Here is a 17,508-nt window from a genome sequence, read left to right as displayed (position 1 = left end):
ATCCACTATCCTATCAGCAGGGAGTGGGCCCCACTTGTGGTGGGACAGACAATAGGGTCTGATTGCCCTAGAGGCTGATACCCGGAGGGAGATAACCTCTAAGCAGCTGACCTCTGATGTGCTGCCAAGCAGGGTCCTAGGCTGGGCATATATTATGGGGGTGGGGGTTGTCAATCTGGGCAAAAACCCTTTTGCATCTCACATGTATTAATTTACTTACCACCCACCAAACCCACTACCATTGAGGATTTTACTGTTCATTCAATTAATCAGTAAGTTATAGAAGAAATGCCTTTTTATTTTATATTAAGGGAGAAATTGGACAAATTTTAAGTTGCAGAAAGCATGGTGAATAATATCTATATAGCTTTACTCATAATAGCACCGAGACTATGTTATGGAATTCACATTTGGGACAGTATTGTTGATGTGTTATCACATAGAATGCAAGGAATTAGTATCATCCAGAATGAAAACTCTGAGAACGAGGTAAAGGTTGAGGTAGACTATTCAACACCTAATTTTTAATATTGACACTCTTTTATTATATATGGTATGAATTGGTTATTGTGTAATGCTCTTCTTTTTCCCTTGCTTTGAAGCAATAAAAACTATTAATTATTCACCTTTGTCTCCACCTTTTTTGGTCTTTTCAGCCGATGCTCACATTGTACTTGCTAACCAAGTCTGTTCAGTGAAACTATAGTATAGTGGAATATTCATTGGACTTAGACACATAAGGATTTGATTTCAAGGCCAAACTGCTAATGACTAACTTAACTTTTGCTGGATTACTTCCTTTATGAATAAGTTAAGGCACCACTTCTGTGGAGCCTTATTCCCTGCATTCCCAGTGAGCTCCCTTTCCTGTGCATTCCCATAGCCTTGTGCCTTCCTCTCTGGTAGCATTTACTCTTCTCCAGTGTCTCTTCTGCTACATGTGGGTATCTTGAAGTCAGCGAGTCTATCTTCTTCATCCCTGCAGTACCAGAGACTAGCCTAGGTCTGACACATACATAAAATCTCCACTTCTGTGAGCTGATTCTGACTCCTATCAACTCTATAGGTCTGTTGCATAGGGTTTCTCAGGCTATACATTTTAATGGGAGCAGACAATCTCATCTAATAGGTTCAAAAAAAAATTGTTATATGGATGACTAATTAAATTCCTCTGAGCTTAAGATTCCTTCTGAATAATGGGAATATTAATACCACATGATGTTTGTAGTATCTGGGGGTTTCTAAGAACCTTAGGAAAAATCTGGAAGCCTCTCTCACTTTAATAAAAATAGCAAAAGTGTGGTTTATTGCACACCGCTTATATGCACCACACTTTACACACATTATCTCATATTTCACTAACTCTTAGATAGGGGAGCTTCTGTATCCATTTTATAAATGCTTTGTGAGACAAAACAACTCTCCAAATCGCATGGCCAACAAGTTAATGACAGAGTTAGGGTATGAATTCTGAGTCTTTTATTTTTTCAGTATAGAATTTATCCACCATATATCCAATATTTGTTTGGGAAGTCCAGTTTGGATTGTCATCAATTGGGTCTCATACATGAGAGGTTGGAGACAGAGGCGAGGAACAGAGATAGAATATAGCCAGGAATGTGAAGTTGAGAAAGATTTTATTGAGGCAGGGAAGGAATTCCCAGGAGGAAAGGGAGAGCAAAGAAGGACGGGGCATCTTGAGGCCCTGGGCGGGTTCTGAGACCCAACGACTTAGGTCAGGAAAAAGCTCCTGGCCGTGAGGCAGTGGGACATATACAGGGCTTGAGCCAAGGACATATGTGCTGATAAGGGGAAGGAGGGCCTTCTGGTGCTGCAGTTGCAGCGTCTAAGTCAGGATGTGGTCCGTGAGTAAATCATCCTGGAACCTGAGGGAAGGGGCTGTACAGACCCTGCCTGGAGAGACAAGCTCCTTGGAACGCTGGAGGCAGGGACTGCACAGTCCAGCTCTGGCCTTGAGAGGCGGGGGCAAGGGGCCGCACAGCCCAGCAGGCTATCTTTCAGGAGAGCTGGGGGGAAGTGGTTGCTTGGTCCGGACTGGGCTCAAACAATAAATACCCTGGCAGGGTAATTGTGGTCTGTAAAATATTGACCTTGAAAGTTACCAGGCCTTACTAAGTTGTTTGGTACATGATAGACACTTGCTCAATATATATTTGCTGAATAAAATCATAAGTTTATTAATTCGTGAAAAGGCCATAGACAATAAGAGTAATTTATGGTAATAAGAGTCTACATGTACGTGTGATTGAAAAGTTTCAAAGCACAACTTCACTAGGATGATGTGCAAATATTCCTACAAAGGTTACGTTGGTTTGCTTCTCAGTAAATGAAAAAAGGTGAAATAAGGGAAATGGTTTGTCATCTGAAATTCTTATTAAAGATGAAAATTTCAACATCACTCTTAGAGTATGGTAGCTTTATTCTGTTTTCCTGTGAGTGTGAAATAAAACATTCTGTTAAGTGAGTACTGCTATACACACTTAATAGTTTTCTTTTCCAGGGAAGTTAGAGAAAGCATTTTTTTTGCGATCCCTTGAAACTGAAGAAAGAGAACAATTACATCAGAAAAGAAAATGGCTCTTTCCCTCAGGGAGGGGAAGGTGTCTTTCTCCTGAGACACAACTGGTTGATTAAAGATTAACAAAGAGATTTCATTGATGTGTTTGGCTATTTCAGGGTTGAGACCTGCTCAGATTTCCTCAGGTGATAGTGAGTGTTTTGTCACGACACAAAGTCTGAAAGGAGTTGGAAACTCTGAGCAAACCTTCAGGGCTCATCAGCAGCTCCCGGAGCCACGGGGGAGTCTACTCATCTGCTACCCTTGTGACTCAGCACCACCTTTTCTGTTTCACTCCTTCGGTTTCTTTGTAGTGCTTTATGGGTTAACTTCTTTCTTTTCTGTTTGCTTCTGCATTCAGCTTACTGTGTCCTCTCTTTAAAAATACACATAAGTCATCCCCACCCCCAGCCAGTCCTGGGGCTTTGGGGCTCGGCCCAAAGGGAGTCCCCCAGGGACATGGGGGTACAGGGAACGGTGTGACCCTTTGCTGGGCATGCCTACACAGTAGGGGATGCTGGGCCCCTCTAGGGTTTCCCATATGGGCTCCAATAAATTTCTTCCCTTTTGCTTAAAAACAAACAAACAAACAAACAGGTAAGTAACATTTTTACTGAGGATTACTATGTGTAGAGCAGAATTACATTTTCTTATCTCCACAACTCCTTAGTGTAGGTGCAGGTATTGTATTAGTCCCCAGATTTAGAGCACTCCTTTGGGCATAGTTCTTATTCCTGAACATTCTGATATGATGCCAGTCTCTGGTTCCATTCACAACCGTAGTTCAATAGCAAGATAATCTAAAGCATAGGCACCTCCTCACAGGAAAACTTCCTTAATTCTTTGGAAGATGATCTGGAGGGGGCGCTCATTTTATGTCATCTCAGAAATGGAAAATTACGACACAATCCAGGATCATGTTATTTTACAGCTTGAAACTAGGTTACTACTCAGCTCTTCTGAAATACAGTTGGAAATCTTTGGTATGTACACTATTATATAACAGAGTAGCCATTAACAGTGGGCCACGTTTTTATTATTTTTGGGTCCTCTAAACTTTCATAGAATTACCCTTAATCTTCTGTAACATAATTCCAGTGGTTTTTTTTCAGGGATAATCTCTCATGGGGTTAAGGAAACATGAATTACTACTTGAACTTTTTAGAAATCAAGGGTTAGCTATGAGTTAAAAATGATCGAGGCTCTAACAAACTAATGAACTTAATTAGTGTCTTTAGCTTTTGCTTTAAATTCCTACTAATGGCATTTTATGTTCATATGGAATATTACAATTAAAGAGTGTTTTTGAATGCATTATTTATTTCATCTTCCTAAAACTATCAGAGGTAGAAAAGGGAAATAGCATTACTATGTTATAGAGGTGAGGATGCTGAGATTAGTCTGATATTGAGTAGCTAGTAAATGGCAGATCAGTACTAGAAGATAATTCCTCTTGCCACTGCTCATAACAAAGAGGAGAGTAATGAAAGACGAGAGGAAAGAAGGAAGGGAGGGCTTTGTTCCATATTTAAAGCACATTCATCCCATTGTATCAACCCAAGAGTCTTAAGTCAACTCCAACTCCAAAGTTTGAGTCATCTAAATAAAATATGAGTGAAACTTCTGTCCTATTCCACATTGGATCCAAATTCCTCTTCATTTGCGGACCTGAAAAACCTAGAAAATGAGTTATTTGCCTCCAAAGCACAATGATGGCATAGACATAAGGTAGATGTTTCTATTATGAAAGGGGAAAACATTGGAGATAAAGAAGTAATAATTGGCGCCAAGCAACTCCAAAATTCAGTGGAACAAATGACATTCAGTTTCAAGGCTTGAAAATATTTCTCTGTTCTCGGAGACCACGTGGATACGGCTCTGGCTTCTTGACTCGTGTTGGCCAGCCTCTCTGGATCCCGAATCTAGGTGTCTGAGTTTAGGCAGAGGTCCCGCCTTCCAGACCCACTGGCTTAGAAACCTGTCCTCTTGGCTTTGGGGGGCTTGTCTTCCTAGTTTATCTGATTGGTAATCCCACTCTCTGGGTCTGACTGGATCTGCTCTTCTGCCCTTTGGGCATGATGATAACCTCAACACCTTAGTTTTGGACTTCTCCTCATTCTCTAAGGAGCCCTGATGGAGTAGCGGGCCACCTACTGAGCTACTAACCATCAGGTCAGTGTTTCTAATGCATCTGTTGCTCTGTGGGAGGCTCTATGAGTTGGAATTGACTTGATGGCCTTGCTTTGGGCATGATAATCCTGTCCCCTCAGCTCTTTGAGTGGCAGCACCACACTGTATTTTGAAACCCTGGAGGTTGGAGCTCAACACTCTGAGGCTCAGGAAACTGTGGACCACCCCTCTGAAGCCAAGGTAGTCCTGTTTTCTGTTCGTCTTCCAACAGCTCTATCCTCTCAACTGCTTCAGGGTTGCACCTTTCTTTTCTTGGAGTATAACAGATGTAGCTCCTGTGGTCTGTTTCCTGCCTGTAGAATTCCAAGAGGCAGACAACTTTCTTCTTTTGTATCCTATCTATTTCCTTCCGTCTAAACTGGTAAGTTTTCTGCTGCGATATTTGATTAAACCCATTAGCCACAGCATTTTCAACAAAAATTTTCAACAAAGATCTTGTAGCCATGTCTTCGGTGAGAGTTCTGGGACACAGATGCTTAGAAATAGAATTTTCCCTAATCTTCTAGTTCTGTTTTCATTTTGCACAGTTCATTTTTAAGCTCGTTTTTTTTCTTCTCACATTTTACTATAAGCAGCAGAGGGAAACCACATAGCTCACATAGCTTCTTTAAGATTTTGCTTAGAAATAGCATTAGTAAAATACCTACAAACCTCACTTTCAAGTTCTACCTCCCACTAAACACTTGAACAGCATTTAGACAAAAATTTTTGACACTACATAAAAGGTCATTGTTATTCCTCTATTGTTTTATCATATGTTCATACCCTTTTAAATCCTTACCAGAGCATATTTAATGTCTTCAAGTCTAGTAAAGTTCTGGGAGAAAGACCAAGCTTTCTACTCCCTTGCAAAGTCTTGGAAACCCACAGGGGAGGTTCTACCCTGTCCAATAGGGTCTCCATGAGGAGAGATGACTCGGTGGCAGTGAGTTTGGTTTCAGTCTTTGAGTACTGTTCTCTTGTCACCACATACACTCTCTGCCAAGGCAGACTTTCTCTCTGACCCTCCTCATGCTCTTCTGAGTCCTCACCCAAGTAGCCTTTGAGAGTCATAATTTCTCCAACAGTCTCCTAAAGGAGATAAAGGTTTTTAGTTAGAAAACATATTTTAAAAATCATTTTATTGGAGGCTCTTACAACTCTTATCACAATCCATACGTACATCCACTGTGTCGTGCACATTTATACATTTGTTGTTGCCATCATCATTCTCAAAACATTTGTTTTCTACTTGAGCCCGTGGTATCAGCTCCTCATTTTTGCCCTTCTCACCTGTACCCCCTCCCAAACGGGCCCTTGATAATTTGTAAATTATTATTATTTTGTCATGCCTTATACTGTCCGACGTCTCCCTTTACTCACTTTTCTGTTGTCCGTCCCCCAGGGAGGGGGTTATATGTAGATCCTTGTGATCTATTCCTCTTTCTACCCTACCTTCCCCTTCCCCTCCTGGTATTGCTATTCTCATTATTAGTCCTGAGGAGTTTATCTGTCCTGGATTCCCTGTGTTTCCAGCTCTTATCTGTACCCATGTACATCCTCTGTTCTAGCTGGATTTGTAAGGTAAATTGGGATCATGATAGTGGGGAGGAGGAAGCATTAAAGAACTAGAGGAAAGTTGTATGCTTCATTGTTGTTATACAGCAACATGACTGGCTTGTCTCTGTGACCCTTCTATAGGGGATGCCCAGTTGCCTACAGATGGGCTTTGGGACTCCACTCCTTACACCCCCTCATTCCCAATGATATGATGTTTTATTCTTTGATGCCTGATCCCTGATCCCATCGACAACTCATGATCACACAGGCTGGTGTGCTTCTTCCAGGTGGTCTTTGTTGCTTCTCAGCTAGATGGCCACTTGTTTATCTTCTTTTTTTATTTATTTATTTATTTATTTATTTTTTGGCCACTTGTTTATCTTCAAGCCTTTAAGATCCCAGATGCTATATCTTCTGATAGGAGGGCACCATCAGCTTTCTTCAACACATTTGCTTATGCGCCTTCTTTGTCTTCTGCGATTGTGTCAGAAAGGTGAGCATTATGGAATGCCAGTTTAATAGAACAAAGTGATCTTGGCATTGAGGGAGTACTTGAGTCAAGGCCCAATGTCCATCTGACACCTTACTACTAAACCTATAAATATCCGCACATAGATCTTTCCCCCATCCTCATATATAAATATATTTGCATATGTACATGCCTGTATTTAGACCTCTATAAATGCCCTTTGCCCCCTAGTTCTTTCCTCTATTTCCTTTTACTTTCCTCTTGTCCCATTATCATGCTCAGCTTTCATTTGGGTTTCAGTAATTCCTCTCAGTTACATTGCCCTTGATCAAGCCCTACCAGGTCTCCTACACCCTCCTCACCACCAAATTTGAATCACTTATTGTTCCCTTGTCCCTGGGTTTGTTAACACCACTTCCTTTCCTCCCACCTCCCCCACTCCCACGTCCCCCCAAACCATTGGTCCTGTTGTTTTCTCCTCCAGAGTGTTCATCCATCCTATCTTATTTAGACAGACCTGTGGAGATAATAACATGCACAAAAACAAGACAGAGCAAAACAAAGCAACAAAAGAAAACAAAACAACAACAACAACAACAAAAACCAGTGATACACACACACAAAGGAGAGCCTCTAGATAGTTCAAGGTCTGTTTGTTGACCTTTATGAGTGTTTTCCAGTCCAGTCTGATGGGGTGCCATGCCCTGGCCCCAAAGTCTATTTTTGGTATTCCCTCAGGACTTCCTTACTCTGCTCCCCTTGCTGTTCTGTTGCACGCCCTTAGTGGTTTTGCTTCTATGAGGTGTGGTCAGATCGGGTGCAATTCCCACACTATATCTCCAGTGTTGTCCCCTGTAGAGCTATGGGTCAGTGAAGAATGTCATGTCTCATAGTGGGGCCGGCCATATGGTCCTTTCTGTGCATTGGCTGCTCTGAATAGGGATATCATCCTCAAGGCTTGGTGGACCAGGATGTGCTCCTCTCTCTCTTCCTCCCCCTTCATTTGCTCCTGTGTGCTCTGGTCAGACATGTCCCTCTCCCTGAGCTGTAGTTTCAGTGCCGTCCTCTGAAGTAAATTCTTCTGGGGGAAAGGGGGGCTTGTCTATATAGTTGGGATTGGGCTGGCCCCTCAGACCTCTCTATTGGTTCTCTGATTCATGCAAAAACATTTTTTAGAAAAAGTTTTCAGCTACTTACTTCGAAGTGGGAAGCTGATTCCTTCTTCATAGTTTATTCTTAGCCGGAAAACTCTGCTGAAACCTGTTTTCTTTGGGTGATCTTGCTAGCATTTGAAAAACCAGTGACATAGCTTCCACATCACTGCAACACACCAGCCACCACAGCTCAACAAACTGATTGACAAGTCATTAGTGAAGTAGAGGAGCCTCACGCTTGGTAAAGCGGAGCGGTGGTGAGAAAAGAAGGCCTTCAAGGGGATGGATTGACCCAGTGGCGGCAACATTGTTCTCAAACATGGTGATAATTGAAGAGCTGATGCAGGATGGGGTGGTGTTATGCGCTGCTGTGTGCAGGGTCGCTGTGAGTCAGAATGGGTTCAATGGCACCTTCACTAGTGCTCACCTTAAAATGTTTCTGTTTTTCTCCAATTATCCAATTTCAAAATGAATGATATATTTTACATAGTTATTGAGCAGCACCCCTTCTCTGGTACCAAATTTTGCCTTAGCCATCTAGTGCAGCTGTAACAGAAATACCACCAGTAGGTGAATTTAAGCAATAGAAATTTATTTTCCTGTTGTTTTCAGAGGTTATTTTATATCTGAGTTCAGGGCACTGGCTCTAAGGGAAAATGTTCTCACTCAGTTGGCTCTAAGGGAAGGTCCTAGTTTCTTTCCAGTTTCTGTTTCTCAGTGCGACATCTGTCTTCTCCCGTTGCTGCTTCCTTGATGAATTTATTATCTATCACTCAAAAGGGATTAATTTAACACACATATGAACTAATGTCTCATTAACATAAGATGGCACACAATAACAATAGCATAAGAAAGAGAGAAAGAAAACTCACTTTCAAATAGGACTTTAACCACAGGTACAAACTACCATTTTACCTCATTCCTATAAGCCAGCTTCTCCTGAGCTTTCTACTGCTGTAAACAGTTCATCTCCCAGAAGCTCTCAGGGAGTCATTATGAGTCACCATTGACTCAATGGCCATGAGTTTGGTTTTGGTCTCTGATGATTTGCTTAGTATACAGATCAAGTAAAGAAGGTGAGCGGCTACAACCCTGACATATAACTTTTCTGATTTTATACCATGCAGTATTCCCTTGTTCTGTTCACACAAGTGCCTCTCGATCCATGTTCAAGTTTCTCATGAGCACAATGAAGTGTTCTGGAATTCTCATTCTTCTTTAGGTTACCCATAGTTTGCTATGATCCACACAATCTAATACCTTTGCATACTCCATAAAATACAAGTAAACATCTTTCCAGCCAAGATCCATCTGATATTAGCAATGGTATCCCTTGTTTCACATTCTCTTCTGAATCAAACCTGAACCTCTAGCATCTCTCAGTCAAGGTACTGCTGCAACCATTGTTAAATGATGCTCAGCATAATTTTACTTACATGTGATATCAATGATATTGTTCTATAATTTGTGCATTCTATTGGGTCATCTTTCTTGGAATGGGTACAAATATGGATTCTTCCAGTCAGTTGACCAAGTCCTGTCTTTCAAATTCTCTGGCCTAGATGATTGAGTGCTTCCAGTACATCATCAGCTTGTGGAAAAATTTCAGTTGGGGGAAGGCTTATTGACAACCTGTGGTGTGCAGAAGACACAACCTTGATCATTGAAAGCAAATAGGACGTGAAGCTATTGCTGATAGAGATGGAGTACAGCTCAACAGACAGAAGAGCAAAATCCCCACAACTAGACTCATAGGTAACAATCAGGATACATGGAGAAAAGGTTGAAGTTGCCAAAGATTTTGTTTTGCTTGGACCCATAATCAATGCTCATGGAAGCAGCAGTCAAGAGATTAAAAGATGAGTTGCATTAGGTAAATCTGCTGCACAAGAGCTCCTGAGAATATCGAAAAGTAAGGATGTTACTCTGAGGACTACGGTGTGCCTGACCCAAACCATAGTATTTTCCATGTCCTCACATGTATGTGAAAGTTTGACATTGAATAAGGAAGACCGAAGAAGAATGATGCATTTGAATGAGGATGTTGGAGAAGAATAGGGAAAGTACCATGGACTGCTAGAAGGTCAACATATCTCTCTGGGAAGAAGTATGACCAGAGTGCCCCTTATAGGCAAGGAGTCTTACATACTTCACACATATTGTCAGGAGAGATCAGTCCCTGGAGAAGGACATGGTGTTTGCTAGAATAGAGCATCTGGAATGCAAGGGAAGGCCCCCCAGGAGATAGATTGACATCGTGGCTCCAACACTGGGCTCAAGCATAGGAACAATTGTGAGGATGGTGCCGGATCAGGCAGTGTTTTGTTTTGTTGTGCATAAGATCGCTATGGGTTGGAACCAACTCCACGGCACCTAACAACAGCATAAACCACGACTGAAACTCACTGCACTGAGGTTAGTCTGAGTCAGAGAACATAGGAGAACTGCTCCATCGGGTTTCTGAGACTGGAATTCTTTATAGGAGCAGACAGCCTCATCTTTTCCCCAAGCAATGGCTGGTGAGTTTCACCTGACAACCTGTGGTTAGCAACCTAATGCTTAAGAACCACACATAGAGGCTTAGGATTTACAGCACATATTTAGCATGGGGCACAATTCAATCCAGAACACAGGTTTTTAGGTGAAAGGGGATTTCTTCATGAAAGTTTACCCAAAGTAGGTGATTGTTTGAGTGGAAAATTCTATTACCCATTTCATGTTCAAACTACATTTATTGACTGCAGAATCCAGTTTCTGAGCCTCTTTTTAGTAATTCCCTGAAATAAATCAAAGATTTTTTTTTAGACACATGTTATTGCTGTGAGTGCTTATCAGAATGGCATTTTTTGTGCCTCTTGGCCTGTTTAACCTTTCAGACTTTCTTGACTGGTCATTTGAGGCCAGATTTTTTAAAAAGATTCAGGAGGAAGGAAAAGAAAAAGTCTCTGAAAATGATTGTTTAAATTCTAAAACATAATAACATTTGTAGAAATGCTATGGCTGCTTTTAAACAAAAAAATACCTATGTCTTTCTGAGACTTAATTCATAGGGAGCATTGACCATTAGTCCTGTGAGTTTCTCTGCAATGGAAATTTCCTTTTTTTTTTCTTCGAGAAAAACATATGCACCAAAACATTCTGTTCTATTGGATAGACTAAACATGGTCCCAAAATATGAATGTCTGACACATATTTTATCAAGATATTTATTTGGCTTTAGTCATACATTTTATATTTATTTAAATCAATGTAGGTTTTAATTTTATTGATACCAATTAGTTAATTAATTAAACTTAATAGTTATGACCTAAGATAAAATATTCTTTCTGGTTGACATCAGTTGTTGTTTTTTTAAACATTTTATTAGGGGCTCATACAACTCTTATCACAATCCATACACACATCAATTGTGTAAAGCGCATTTGTACTTCATTCTCAAAACATTTTCTCTCCACTTAAACCCCTGACATTAGGTCCTCATTTTTCCCCTCCCTCCCTGATTCCCCCTCCTTCATGAGCCCTTGATAGTTTATAAATTATTTTGTCATATCTTGCCCTGTCCGACGTCTCCCCTCACCCACTTTTCTGTTGTCTGTCCCCCGGGGAGGAGGTCACATATAGTCCCTTGTAATCTGTTCCCTCCTTCCTACCCACTCTCCCTCCAACCTCCCTGTTTCGCCACTAACACCACTGGTCCTGTAGGGCTCACCCGCCCTGGATTCCCTGGATTTTCAGTTCCTATCTGTACCAGTGTACCTCCTCTAGCCAGACTTGCAAGGTAGAATTCTAGTCATGGTAGTGGGAGCTGGGAGGAAACATTTAGGAACTAGAGGAAAGTTGTACTGTATTTCTCATCGTTGTTACATCGCACCCTGACTGGCTCATCTCCTCCCCGAGACCCCTCTGCAAGGGGATCTCCAGTGGCCTACTAATGGGCTTTGGGTCTCCACTCTGCACTCCCCCCATCATTCACTATGGTAAGATTTTTTGTTCTGATGACATCAGTTTTTAATTCCTTTATAACCGTCAAAATCACATGTTCCTTTAATTTATCCAATTGAAAAAATTGTGAATAATTATCATCTAAGGTTTCAGGGTATTTTGTATTATTTTAATTAAATATGAAGAGGTTTCAAAAAGTTCATTGAAAAAAATTTCATTATCTGTAACTACATTTTCCATTTAGGTTGTTGTTAGGTGTGCTGTGGGGTTGGTTGTGACTCATTGTGACCTTGTCATGGCGCACTGCTGACCCTAGGCTATAAGAATATGCTATAAAAGGAAAGTAAGACCAACAGCCAACAGAACTGATTCAATTCTGACTTACAGTGACCCTACAGGATAGAGTAGAACTGCTCCCGAAGGGTTCTGAGGCTGTAATATTGACTGGGGGACATTAACCTCACTTTTCTCCTGAGCATATGCTTTACCAAAAAACCCCAAAAGCACATGTCCATGGACTAGTTTCTAACCCACAGTGATGCAATATAGGATCTCGGAAGCTGCATGTCTTTATGGAAGCATATCGCTTCATCTTCTTCCCCTTGGGCCCTGGAGAGTGTGAACTGCATACCTGTGCTTAGCAATTCAGTGCCTCCCCAACGGTGTCACCAGGGCTTCTAGCATGCGTGATCAACCAAACCCAACTCGCCATCTTCCAGTCGATGCTGATTCATCGTGACCCTGTTGGACTGAGTGGAACTGCCCCTGTGAGTTTCCGAGACTGGAACTTTTTACCACAGTAGAAAGCCCTGTGTTTCAGAGTGGCTGGTGGTTTTGAACTGCTGGACTTGCAGTAAGCAGTCCAACATGTAACCACAAAGCCACCAGGGATCCTAGTGGTTATTGATTAAGTAAAGAAAGAATAATACAATGGTGTTTATCCTGGCGGGGTGTGTGTGTGTTTGTGTTGGGTGGAAAGATTGAGGTTTGCATGCTGATTCTAATACTTATTTACTAATGCTGAAATGTTAGACAATCAATGAAATATTCTAAGCTCCTTTTCCTTCAGCTGTAGCTAATTCCTACTTGCAAAGTTACCTAGCATCTACTAAGCACTCCAAAATATTAATTTATGTCTTTTTACATATTTAATATGCTATATCATTCTATACTTTCAAATAGGAATATCTAAATGTATAGACTCTTACACTGTAAAAATGATAACATGTTTTTAATGTTATATTTGTTTTAGAAATATTTTTCTAGAATCATTGATTCATGAACCTTGGCTTTATTTTTTCAAATTTTTCCTTAACAGCAAATGTTCTTGTCCTTGTGTGCTGATAAAAGCCCGTGCGTACATTCCAGGCATTCCACACACTAGGCACTGGGAGTGAAATAGCCTAAATGGCAGGCAAGCTCCCGATTCTCTGAGATTGGCTTGGGGACAAGTAGCTTCTGAATTTAAATAAAGATATGACCATGAAAGAGTTTCAAGGTCAGATATGAGGTTCTAAATACTCCTGAAAGGTATGGGTTTTTAAAGACTTGCATCGTATGTAGAGAGGAACTGATGGTCACATCCTGGCATCATGATCAGTTCTTTCAGTGCACGGTGCATTTCCGGTCAACATTTATCTTTGCAGCGTGTGATCATATTTTGATCACGGTTTTGACCGCAGCAAGACGACCTGGAAGGAGATTGACTTGCAGTGCAACCGGGTTGGGTGGAAAGAGGGGTTCGGGAGGGAAGAAAAAGTAAGCCAAAGAAGCATAATGGGTGTTCTATGAAATTCTGATGTAGTTATATTAATATTTGTTATGAAAGAATAATCATTGTTTCATAGTTGAACTTCTTTTTGAAAGTGATTTCTGCTTTCTTTCCTTTTCTGCTGCCTGTAAACTGAATGAAAGCTGACTAAATGTATGGATAAGACACAAATCACAAAATAATTTTCTACCTTCACTGTATCTCCCAGGACCTTTATTATTATTTGAGTGGGACCTTAACTTCTCTCTGAGTTATTCTGTTTTCTTCTCTCTTGAGACAACTACTGGTGATATTACATCTAAACAATGGTTTGGTGATGAGTACGGTTTAGAAGAGACAACAGAGATAATCCTAAGAAATCCTGTTCACATTGTCTCTGAAAGTTAAATCTTGAACTTAATCCTTCATAGATTAGATAGCACTTCAAAGAACAGATTCTCACCTACTCTTGGTCAAATCTCTCCAGGTAGTTTTGGACTATAACTGCCAACACATTAAATGTACTTGTTCTTACCTCCAACCCCCCTTTACCTACCCCTCCCACACGAAGCCAACTCTCTGATTGCAATGAACTATGTTAAAACTGACAAGAGTCTTATAGCATAATGGGTTGTGGTTGGGCTGCTAACCACTAACTTCTCTGCAGGAGAAAGATGAAGCTTCCTAGTCTCATAAGAGTTACCATCTTGGAAACCCACAGGGGCAGTTCTAGCCTGTCCTACAGGGTCACTGTGGGTCAGAGTAGACTTGATGGCAGTGAGTTGGGATTTTTTGTTATGTCAGAATGGAAGAAGTCCTGGTGGTGCACTGGTCCAGTGCCAGGCTGCTAATCAGTTCAGACCTACCAGCCACTCTGAGAAAGAGAGATCTGACAGTATGCTTTGATATAAATTTACAGCCCCCAAAACCTTATGGAGCAGTTCTACTCTGATTTAAAAGAATACTCATCTTTCAAACCAGTAAGTGTGGACTATAAAGAATTGAGAACCTGAGTATATGTAGCTGTTAAAATGCATTAATTAGAACAATAGTTTGCATGAAATTTAGAAAATTTCTGGAAAATTGTAGGAAAATAAAGACAAAATTTGACAAAACTCAATCAGGCACTGTTCTGGGGAACCTTTATGCATCCATTCAAACAGTGCTTGCTGACTACCTACTGTGTATCATATCACGTCCTAGTTGTTCAGCAAGAGTTATGGTCCTACTTAATAATTCTCCCCTTATTAAGGAAAGGGACCACTAATGCTATTAGACTCGATGTCATCAAACATTCAAGCAATAAACCAATAGCCTCTGTCCCCCATTCGGAGCCTATGCTCACCAAGAAGGTGACCATCAGGGAAATGGATGGACAGCGTGGCTGCCACAGTGGACTCAAACATAGAAATGCTTGTAAGAATAGCACAGGACAAGTCATGCGATGTTCTGTTGGACACAGGGTCTCCATGAATTGATAGCACCTAATATGTTTTAAGGTAATTGATTACACAGTAATAGATCATCAATACACCTATTAAGATCAAGTATGATTTGAATTGGTGCTTGAAGGACTAATAAGAGATCATTTTTAACAAAGTGAGTAAATTGGGCAGGGCATTCTAAGCCCTGAAATGACATGTATAAGGGAAAATTTCCAAAACTCGAATGAATTCAGTGATTCTGGAAAAATCCAGGATGAGTTGTATGATTTGAGATAAAAGTTTTTTAAAGAGCCTTTATGTAAAGTTAAGAAGTCTAGATTTTGTCTTGAAAGGCAAGAGGAAACAGCAATAGTTTGAACCAGGGTATGGGGCAATGAGATTTGGATTTGGAATCATAAATCTTGCAGAATAAATTGAACAGGATAGGTAGGAATTGGACTGAAAATGTTGCTCTTAGGAGAGAGATGAGGAGCAGAATCTATAGCTCTGGGAAATAATGTCAGAAGAAAGCTATGATACAAGATAATATTGAGGATGAGCCAATAGGATTTGAAGCCTGAGAATTAAATTGCACAATTGAACAAATAAAATTGGTTAAATATCTTTGGTAAAGAAAGAGATTGTAGGGAGGGGGGAGCGGGGAGGGAGGGGAAAAATGAGGACCTAATGTCGGGGGTTTCAACGGAGAGAAAATGTTTTGAGAAACGATGTACAAATGCGCTTTACACAATTGATGTGTGTATGGATTGGGATAACAGTTGTATGAGCCCCTAATAAAATGTTAAAAAAAAGAAGAAAAAAAAAAAGTAACAGCAAAAAAAAAAAAAAAAAAAGAAAGAGATTGTACACTGCACCACAGGAATGTTTTGATTTATTCCTGTAAATGAGTAAACCTTTGTGAAGAAGAAAAAACAGTTTTGGGGTGGTATAGAGCATTATATGAGGGGTACCCCCCCCCCCAGACCAGATTTTTTTTCAAAAGTATGTATTTAAATTTTTTTCCCTTATCATCTTCAAAGTCCCCTCCATTACACTTAATACATTAGTCAAATCTGCGATTCCATTCTTGGAAACATTTTTCAAACTCATCTGTTTGGATGGCTGACAGCACCTCCCTCGTTTTTTTTCTTCAACCTCTTCTACGGTTGTCAAATCGCTGTCCTTTCTTGTCCCTCTTCATTTACAGAAACAAAAAGCAGTTGCATGGAGTGAGGTCATGAGAGTAAGTAGGGCAAGAGAGTCATGCTCTGTTTTGCTAAAAACTGGTGCACTGTGAACTATGTGAGCAGGTGAATTGTTGTGGTGGCAAAACTAGTGTCCCGCCTGCCATAAATCAGGCTATTTTTGTTGCACACTGTTATGCTATCTGTTCAGAACTTCTAAAGAGAAAGCTAGATTAATAGTCTGACCTGGTGGAACAAACTCCAAATGCATGATGAGTTAACATTTTCTTCCATTTGGAAGTTGACGGATGTCCAAAACAAGGTTTGTCATCAATTGACTCACCTTTTTTGAGACAAGAAAATCACTCTGTACACTTGAGTTTTTCCCATAGTGCTGTCCTTGTAAGGTATGTTCAACATCCCAACAGTTTCTAAGGCATTTTTCCCAAGCAGGAAACAAAATTTCACATCTGCACACTAATCTCTTAAATCAGCCATCACAAAAAATCGAAGTTCGAGTGAAACTGCTTTTATGAAAAAATTCACTGTGACCAGAGAGAAGGTTCGCAGACGACACCACTGGGTGTACTAACTCAGAGCAAGATGCTTGATGCTCGCCTAGCAGAAAAGATGCCTACTACGAAGCTCTGCTAACCACCCAGCACAATTCCAGTTTCTTTTGGTATCCCCTCATAGTTAGACAGCAATATTAAGCTCTATATTTGTATTCAATTGCATTACATTGTAATAAATCATCACAAATATGTTTTCAGGATAATCCTTCCAACATCACTAAGTTTTGTGAGGTATTCTATTACCTAGAATGTGAAAGTTAAGCAAGAAAGAGCAATTTGTTCCTCAGGTAGATAACAAAAGTGTGAAAGAGTGCACAGGAAACATGTTGTTCAGTCTCAATCAGGAACACTGAGAATGTTCTGCTGAATATTTGTATCTGTTCTAACAAGAGTGCACCTTTAAAAAATCTTGCAGAAACGGCGTTTCCCCCTTCTCTCAATTCAAGAGTTCCAAATTGGAGACAGTGTGGGTGGTGCAGGATCACAGAGTTCCTCTCAACTTGTGCTTGCCTCACAATGATCTACAAATCCTAAAGCTTTAAGAGCATGTCAGATGCCTAAAGTAATTAGGGTGGGATGCAATTTGAAAATCACCTCCCTTGGTAGGTACACTGGTACAGATAGGAACTGAAAATACAGGGAATCCAGGACGGATGAGCCCTATAGGACCAGTGGTGTGAGTGGCAAAACAGGGAGGGTAAAG

The sequence above is a fragment of the Echinops telfairi genome, unplaced genomic scaffold (genome assembly GCF_000313985.2).
Source record: "Echinops telfairi isolate 266 unplaced genomic scaffold, ASM31398v2 ScPeMD7_7424;HRSCAF=8462, whole genome shotgun sequence".
NCBI lineage: Eukaryota > Metazoa > Chordata > Mammalia > Afrosoricida > Tenrecidae > Echinops > Echinops telfairi.
Note: the sequence above shows the minus strand (reverse complement) of the source record.